The following is an 8,697-nucleotide window of genomic DNA, read 5'->3' on the forward strand; positions in this document are numbered from 1 at the left end:
GGGGGGGGTGCGGGGGAGGGTAGAGTGGGGGAGAACTGTTCGACGTTGTTTAGTTCTTTTCATCTTAACCACTATTCATTTCCCAAGGTGAAAATACAAGGAAAGAACAAAAGATGGCCCTTGGAGCCAACCCAACCTTGGTCTCCAAGCACCCTCCAAGTGCTAGGCCAGCCTCCCCAAGTTGTTCTTATTCATTCTTGATTTTCTTTCAAAGTGCATCTCTATTGAACGTCCACACCTTGGCTCAGCCACCTTGACCTTGATTCTGCTCCGCCTCTGGCATTCTAGATGTGACTTGTGTGGTTTCCCATGCTAGAAGCTCAGCTTTTCCTACAGATACTGACTTTTGTGAGAAATCTGTACTCCAGCCTGGCCCTAAGAAACCCAAATCCAGAACCCATAGTCATTTAACTGGCACCATACCCCAGCCCCCAGTGTGGGAGGTGAGCAGGTCTAATTCTTCCCCCTTGGACTGTGAGACACAAGCATGGAGGACAGATGCGTCTTCAGGCTTACTCTGCTGCATTCTCTTTGGCATTCATTGAAACAGAGGTTCTACAGCCTGATGTCTGTGGACTAAAGATAGCGAAGGGGCACAGAGCCGGGTAGAGGAGTCCCTGGCAGACCGCTCTAGAGAGGCCCCTTCCACCACTACTCTTCCAGTAGAACACTGTAGCATTTGCTCCTGTGTGGGGTCTTAAATGAATAAAGGGAGTCCTGTAAGATGGAGCTGGTGATTATTCCTGGGTCCATGAAAGGGTAAGAAAAAGGAGGAAACGATACTGACCACCAGAATGTATCTGAGGGTGTGTGTTCTTCTATCAGACAGGATTGTAATCAGCAGGCAGCTAGGCCTAGTGCCAGGTTTTCCAAAGTGTGTTTGTGGAAGAGGAGTTCTATGTGGTTTATGATTCTAGAAATAAGACCCCCCGCCCAAAAAAAAGTCCCACCATCAAATAAGTTCAGGAGAAGTAGGATTAAACAGGTTCCTTTACTGTAGAACTCTTCAGAGCTTTCTGGATGTTAATATGCATCTCTAATATGAATCTAACTGCCTAATGCTGGCCCAATGGACACTGGGGTTTAGAAGTCAGATGAACCAGAGTTTAAATTCTTCTCAGCTAGTCATTAATTCCTCTGCACCTCAGTTTTCTCATAAGAAAATAGGGATAATAACACCTACCTTACAGACTTGTATTAAAGCCTAATGAGAAGATCAGTGGTGGAAAAAAACGACTGGAACAAAGAGCAATTCTTCTTAGCTGATGAGTTAGGAGGAGCCATGCACGGGTGGTACCCACTGTGGTTGACGTGTTGAAACAAAACGTGTTTGCTCACATCTCTTCCTTCAGAATGCACTGTCCGGGACCTCCCAGAGGTTAAATCCCACAGGTGTCTGTCCACTGGTTCTGGGATAATTATAGACTCACAGAGAAAAGGACTCTTTTCCCCTGAGACCGCTAAGATCTGAGAAAACGCTTTACCAGTAATAATAACAACAGCTAAAGTCACTACTATTTATTAAGGGACTATTTACCCAGCACAGTGGGTACTTTATATTTCTATTATTCCAGTTAATCTTCACAGCAACTTTCAAGGGGATATCATCACTTCCATATTAGAGATGCAGAAACTAAGACTAAGAAATTAAATATCAGACTCCATGGCACAGCCGAACACTGGCAGAGCTAAAGACCCATTCTGTTTCATGCTTAAAGAACAAAAATGTCTGTCCACCAAAAAGTTAGCTGTGCCTTGGTTTCAGGATCCAATTTGATCAATCTACAGAAGCACTAAATCACTAAAGAGAATTCTTGAACATTGCAAGGAATTCTGTTTCCATTTCTTACAGATAGATGGAAATCCTGTGGTCTTCTGCGCCAACAAGAGGGCAAGGGAGCTAAAGGAAGATTTCTGAACACAAAGTTGTATAGTGGGCAATGACCCACGAGGGGACTGGAAGGGTTTCTCAAAGTATCCCCTCCCTCATTTTCTAGCTCTCACCCAAGTGACCACAGAGTTTTCCCAAGTATCGAGTTCATCTGAAATAGGCTATAACCCTTCAGAATGCAAAGTCACCTGTATACCTTTTTAAGCTGATGACAACTGATTTGTAATCAGCATATTTGAGAAAAATCATTCTGAGAAATTGCAAAGCAATAAAATAAACTTCAAGTAGAACACATTTCCTGCTCCATTGCTACACAATGTATGTTTATAATGTAGACTTCTGCTTGCCCAAAATACCTAAGAACAAACAAACATATTACCTGTTTCTTCTGCTTGGCCGATGCAGAGGTTTATCTCCACCCCAGGTGTTTCAAGAGAAACAAAATCAGAAAAAAAACTTCTCTGTGAGGGATGCAGAGATCTGAAAGAAAAGAGGTACAATTTCAGCTCTCTCTGGAGCATCCCCCTACACATACTTACACACACACACACACACACACACACACACACACACACACACACGCTCCATACATCTCACATTTCTGCAGCTCTCTGCAGGGAGAGCTCTTGTTTAAACAAATCAAAAAACAAATACAGGGACTTCCCTGGTGGCGCAGTGGTTCAGAGTCCGCCTGCCAATGCAGGGGACACGGGTTCGAGCCCTGATCCTGGAAGATCCCACATGCCGCGGAGCAACTAAGCCCGTGCGCCACAACTACCGAGCCTGTGTGCCACAACTACTGAAGCCTGTGCGCCTAGAGCCCGTACTCTGCAATAAGAGAAGCCACCGCGATGAGAAGCCCGTGGACTGCAACAAAGAGTAGTCCCTGCTCGCCACAACGAGAGAAAGCCCACGGGCAGCAACGAAGACCCAATGCAGCCAAAAATAAACAAATAAATAAATTAAAAAAAAAAAAATACACATGCATACACACAAAGAAATAACTCGAACAGACTTTGCCTTTCAGCCTGGAAGGTGAACCCAGAGCTGTAGATCCAGGAGAGGCTGGGCTGGCCAGTGAGCCGCAGCTGTCTGCCCCAACCCTGCCCTGTTCCCAGTGAAGAGATAAAGGGATGCACTCAAGTAATGCGCTGTGGTCACATGACTGCTTCCAAGGGGACCAGGCCACTGTTTGCATAAACAATCTGATCAGTACAAAATACAAAATAAATTTTGGTAAATAAGGGCAGAAAAGCACTTAGTAGCTGACTCTTTAAGTCAACTGAGGATCATTTTTAGGGAACATTATAGTAACCTGGGCACGATTAAGAAAAGGAAGTGGGAACACTAAACATTACTCCTTAGGATTTGAAAAGGCATGGGTTTAAGACAGTAGCCTTTGGGTGCCATACTGCAAATTCATTTCTATGACATTTTTATTCTTCCAGTTATTCAATTAGCTGCTTGTTGAAAAACGTGAAATGGAGTCCCCCTAACATTGAGCTCCTCTGTGGAGTTTATGACTAAACTCTCTATCCCAGACTTTATTCCCTTTCTTGCCCTGCACCTGTTCCCCTCAAGTTGAGGAGTACCAAAGAAAAGGGAGGATTGAAACTGAGCAGGACCCTGCAGGGGCCCTCCCAGGTGCAAAAGCCCCTCCATGTCCCCTGTTTCTTGTTTGTAGAGAAAGGCTTTAGTCTCCTAGGCTTCTCTGAGTTCCAAAGAGCAGACACAAGCAGTTAATGATGAGGACAACAGTCACAGGACTCCTAGCTCCTCCTGAAGGGATACAGAAAATCTGATGCATATCTCTGAGTTGTTCGGCAGAAACTAAGACCCCTTACCCAGTGGAGGATGGTGACTCCCTGCTGACCACAAGTATGTAGACCCCACACTGGTTGGAATCAGAAGGTTGAGATTCCCGAAACACCATCCTGCTACCTCACCACCAACCAATCAGAGGAAGCTCGACAAGTTGATCATGCATCCTATGACCCTCTCCCCTAACACTGTCTTTAAAAACCCTTGCCTGAAAGCCATCAGGGAGTCCAGGTCTTTTGAGCATAAGCTGCCTGTTCTTGCATGGCGCCCTGCAATAAACCCTTACTTGGCTACAAACACCCGCTGTCAGAGTTTGGCTTTCTGCACCACGGGCACACGAGCCCTTGCTCGGTAAAAAATATATCTGTGAGAGGGAGATTCACCTCCCATCATCAGCAAAACGGAAAGGGAAAGTTGACCTGTGATTTTGCTGAGTTTGAGAAGGAAGACAAGGAAGACATGACTGAAAAACTGAAGTGCCAGTGTCAGTACTGGGTGTCACCAACCTCAGTTCTGCTGTCCTTTGAGGCAATCCAGAGGTGAGTGATCTTGTTCCTAGAGTCTCATGCTGACTGCAGCTGCACCAACAGCAATATTCCTCCCAAACTCTTCCTAACTGGTTATACAGCGTATGTATTTTTGAGCTTACTGGCCTTAGGCATCGTGAGCTAGGATTTAAAGGTCTCCAGCCATAATCATTTCATAACCCCACCCAAGCTGGTCTTTAGTCAATTCCTTTCTGCATTTGAGAACCACAGGAGATCCAGTAGAGTGGTTACCTAGCTTACTATTTAATCTAATGGAGTCACTTTAAAAATAACTGGAAAGGCAGTTCTGGGCTTCTGAACTCCTATTAGCATATTAAATATTATCAGAGGGCCTCATTATGAGGTAATACAAACGTACAGGTTTCCATGGCAGGGACTCCAAGACTAGAACCTGATGTGAGGCTGCCATACACACTGTAAATGAGAATATAATTACCCAGGCTCCCCAAAAATAGTGGACAATGTCACTATATGGCTGGGTTTCCAGCCAAAGGCCTATTCAATCCACGTGATTAAATGATGGCTATGTCTAGGTACAGTTGTTCAAATGTCACCTCCTCTGCGTGAAGCCTTTCCTGAATCGCCAAAGGGGACTTAGTCATTCTGTCTTCTGGCTCTCAAAGCCATGTGTGTGTCCAATTATAGAACTTTCCAAAGTGTGCTGTAATTTGTCCTTTTACATGTGAAATCCTGAAGGAAAAGGATCCATTTCATTCCTCTTGGCATCTCCAGCTCCAAATGCATAAGAGGTACTGAAGGGGAGCAGGTTTTGCCACCCGAAATATGCCACTTTGGCATGAGAATTATTTTGAGCTAAAGGCAATCAAAAACCCAACAGATTCAGGAAAAGTTCTTTACCTCCCCCTCAACTGCCTAAATTTACATTGGAAACGGGCCCTGTACCAGGAAAAGAACTATTACCAGAGATACCTTTTTACCTAACAAACTTATCTGCATTACAGGGCAACCTCTGTTTTCCAAACCTCTCCTCTGCCTTCCTGCGAATGGCTTTCCTTTTCTTTGTATCCCCAGTCCCCCACCCTTTTCCTTAGCTCAGGATGTTATATAAGCTCCAATTATCTGGCTACCTTTTGAGTCTTCATATCTTTATGGGATTCCCATGTGTACATAATTAATTTGTTTTTCTCCTGTTAATCTGTCTTATATCAGTTTAACTATTAGACTAGCCAAAGAACCTAGAAGGGAAGAAGGGAAAATGTTTCTGCCCCTACAGTACTCACTAAATATTTGTTTAATCATGGAAAGAACTCATGATTTAGGTGGTTATTTTAACAGCCAGTCTCTGGACCATGAATTGGATTGGCTGTGACCTTTATGTGATTTGGCTAAAATTTAGAATTTGCTTAAAATGAAGAACTTCACCATATTTTTCCACTGTATGAAGAACACTAAAATGTTACTTTCAGCATCACAAAGAGTCCTGTAGCCAGCTTCCAATTGTTAAATGAACCAGCACTGATGTACGGGAACAAATCACAATAATGATAATAACATTTATTGAGCACTTACCATATTCTAGTCACTTGTTAATTTTAAAGGTGTTAATCTTATTTAATTCACACACCATCCTATGAGGTACATACTATTACTATCTCTAATTACGCATTAGGAACTATAGCCGAAAGTCAAACAGCAAGCGAGTGGCAGAGTTGGGATTTGAACTCGGGCACTTTGACTCTAGAACCTCTACTTATGATCATTACACTATACTGCTTCAGTCAGCACCTTGTGTGTCTGCAAAATGAAGCTTCCAGCCTCTTTGCAGATGCTCTCTGACTTTCCTCCAGCTAGGCAGGGCTATGTTCTCCCCGCCTGAAAAAAGAAAAAATGATGGGCAAAATACCATTAACTCACTCAATAACAGATTTATACCCCCAACAGGCAAGTTGGGTCAATTTATCTGTCAATGGGCACATCATCGTATGAAAACAGCCAATAGGAAAGGTGAGAGTTCAATTTCCCCCTTGGAAAAGGCCACAGAAATATCAAATCATCCTGAACTAAGATGCACTGGGCTCTTCTACTCAATTCAACACATTTTTATTGAGCTCCCTCTATGTGGCAGGCACTGTGCTGAGAAGCAAGGACATAAATGGTGAACAAAATGGATATGATTAGGTGAGGTAAACACACAGGTAAATAAGAAATCAAAATAAAATTACAAATAAAAAGTAACTCCCCTATTGGAATATAAGCTCCAGGAATCTAAAACAGTGCCAGGAGCATAACTGATATTTATTACATGAATAAATGAAAGCAATATGGTATGACAAAGTCTCTAATAGGACAGGTATGAGGCACAGAGAAAGAGCCCTACCCCAGAAAGGGCGATGAAGCAAGGCTTTCTAGAAGAAGTGATGCCCTGAGACCTGATGATTTCACAGCCAGAAGTTAGGAGTTAACCAGAAGAAAAGAGAGTGTTCTTGTAGATATGTACTTAACAAGGATGTGAAATGGGAGAGGTGAAACAAAAATCAGAATGAAGTGAGTCCCTAATTATAATGCTGCAATTAGACTTATAAGCAGAGAGAGAAAACTGTCCATCTGCTGTGATTGAAAAATGGTGGCCTCTCCACCTCTGCAGGCTGGACTTACTCTTTCTTGGCTGTCTTGGTGGTCTCTCCTTCCTTTCTCACTTCCCCACTCCCCTACTGGGTTTGCCTTCCCCTTCCAAATAAACTTGGTCTCAAATGCTTGTCTCAGGGTCAGCTTCTGAGGGAACCCAAACCAGGATGCTCAGTTAGTCTATGGTAGTAGCAAGCTATAGAGGAACAGAGAAGACTGGTTTCCTCACGAGGAAGAAACTGGGCATTGCAGGCAAACCTCTACTATTTCACAAGCTTCCTGAAGCTGGCCACAGTTCCAATTTCTACCAAGGAAAAGTCATTCTAATAGGCAGCTCCTATAATTGGTCATGACACACCCTGGGGAATATGCTAGAATCTAGGCAAAGCAGCTGGACTTGGGAGTAGACTGAGAAAAGAAATGATGTGTGCAGATCTATTTGGTGCTGAGTACTTCAGGTGTCTGCCCACTCATGGCCCTGATACCTTAATACCTGATAGCGCCAAAGTGGGGAGCTCAGATGGGGCTGGCCTCCCAGCTCTGACAACTCTCAGCTAGCCCTCTGGTGCTGGGGCTGTTACCAAACTCAGGTTCAGCTGCCTGCTTGAAAGCCAATACTCGAGAGATGAGTGTTGGTTGGAAAGGAAAGGCTGCTTTATTCAGGAGGCCGGCAACCTGGGGAGAAGGTGGACTAGTGTCCAAACCAACTCTGAAGATTCTGTTCAACCATGAAAGTTTTTAAAGGGAGAATCATTTGGGGAGGGTGGTCAGAGTCTTCCTTATCTTCCAATGTGTTCAGACTTTATTCTGATTGGTTGGTGGTGAGGTAACAGGGCAGAGTTCCTGGGAGCCTGTGCTCAGCCTGAAGTTACCATCCTCCACCTGGGTAGGGGCCTTAGTTCCCTGCAGAAGAACTCAAAGGTATTGTTAGTATATTACTTGAGGAGGAACCACGACCCTGCTGCACTGTTGTTTCTTGACTGCTCCTTCCCTGTTTCTGCATTCCCTCCCTTCCCTGATTAGCAACTGTTTGAATCTGCCCTTTGGAACTCCAGGAAGGTCAAGGAGGCTGAATGAAGCCTATTTCGTACAAACAAGAAACAGGGGACCCAGCTTTCTAACACCTAGCAGTCTCCAAACTGAGGTACCTGCCCCACAGAAAATACACAGGTATGTTGGACAATAGAAAGCAAAATATTAGAACTCATATTTTCTTATTCTTTCTGAATGTTCTATTTTCATTTATGTTTGGTAATGTAAACACAATACGAGTTCAGTAGTATTAGTTGTAAATAAATAAATATAACTGTATCAGAAGTCCATTCTCAAAAAGCTTTCACTGCGACAGGTTCATGATCAAAAACATTTGAAGAACTTTGATTTAAAGAGCCTGCTTCCTGGGGCTTCCCTGGTGGCACAGTGGTTGAGACGGGTTCGTGCCCCGGTCCGGGAAGATCCCACATGCCGCGGAGCGGCTGGGCCCGTGAGCCATGGCCGCTGAGCCTGCGCATCCGGAGCCTGTGCTCCACAACGGGAGAGGCCACAATAGTGAGAGGCCCGCATACCACAAAACAAAACAAAAAAAAGAGCCTGCTTCCTTTTGAAGAGAGGGAAGGAATACTAAGTAGTCTTACATTTTCATAAAGAGAAAGGATCAAGCATATTTCCAGGGATGAGTTCTGGGTACTGAAAAACCACAGTAAGTAGGAGAAAAGCGAGGCCATATTTGGCAAGTCATTAGAAAGTTATTAAAATAAATCAAAGGTGGGTTATGGGCTTCCCTGGTGGCACAGTGGTTAAGAGTCCGCCTGCCGATGCAGGGGACACGGGTTCGTGCCCCGGTCCGGGAAG

At 44.2% G+C, this 8,697-nt stretch overlaps 1 protein-coding gene across 1 annotated transcript in view; it reads right to left on the reverse strand.

Moving 5' to 3' along the window:
- Window positions 1-8,697, reverse strand: part of PPEF1 (protein phosphatase with EF-hand domain 1) — a gene marked incomplete at its 3' end in the record, with an annotated part of 145,810 nt that overhangs the window by 118,041 nt on the left and 19,072 nt on the right. The window lies entirely within an intron of this gene.

The sequence above is a fragment of the Lipotes vexillifer genome, unplaced genomic scaffold (genome assembly GCF_000442215.2).
Source record: "Lipotes vexillifer unplaced genomic scaffold, Lipotes_vexillifer_v1.1 scaffold318, whole genome shotgun sequence".
Taxonomy (NCBI): Eukaryota; Metazoa; Chordata; class Mammalia; order Artiodactyla; family Lipotidae; genus Lipotes; species Lipotes vexillifer.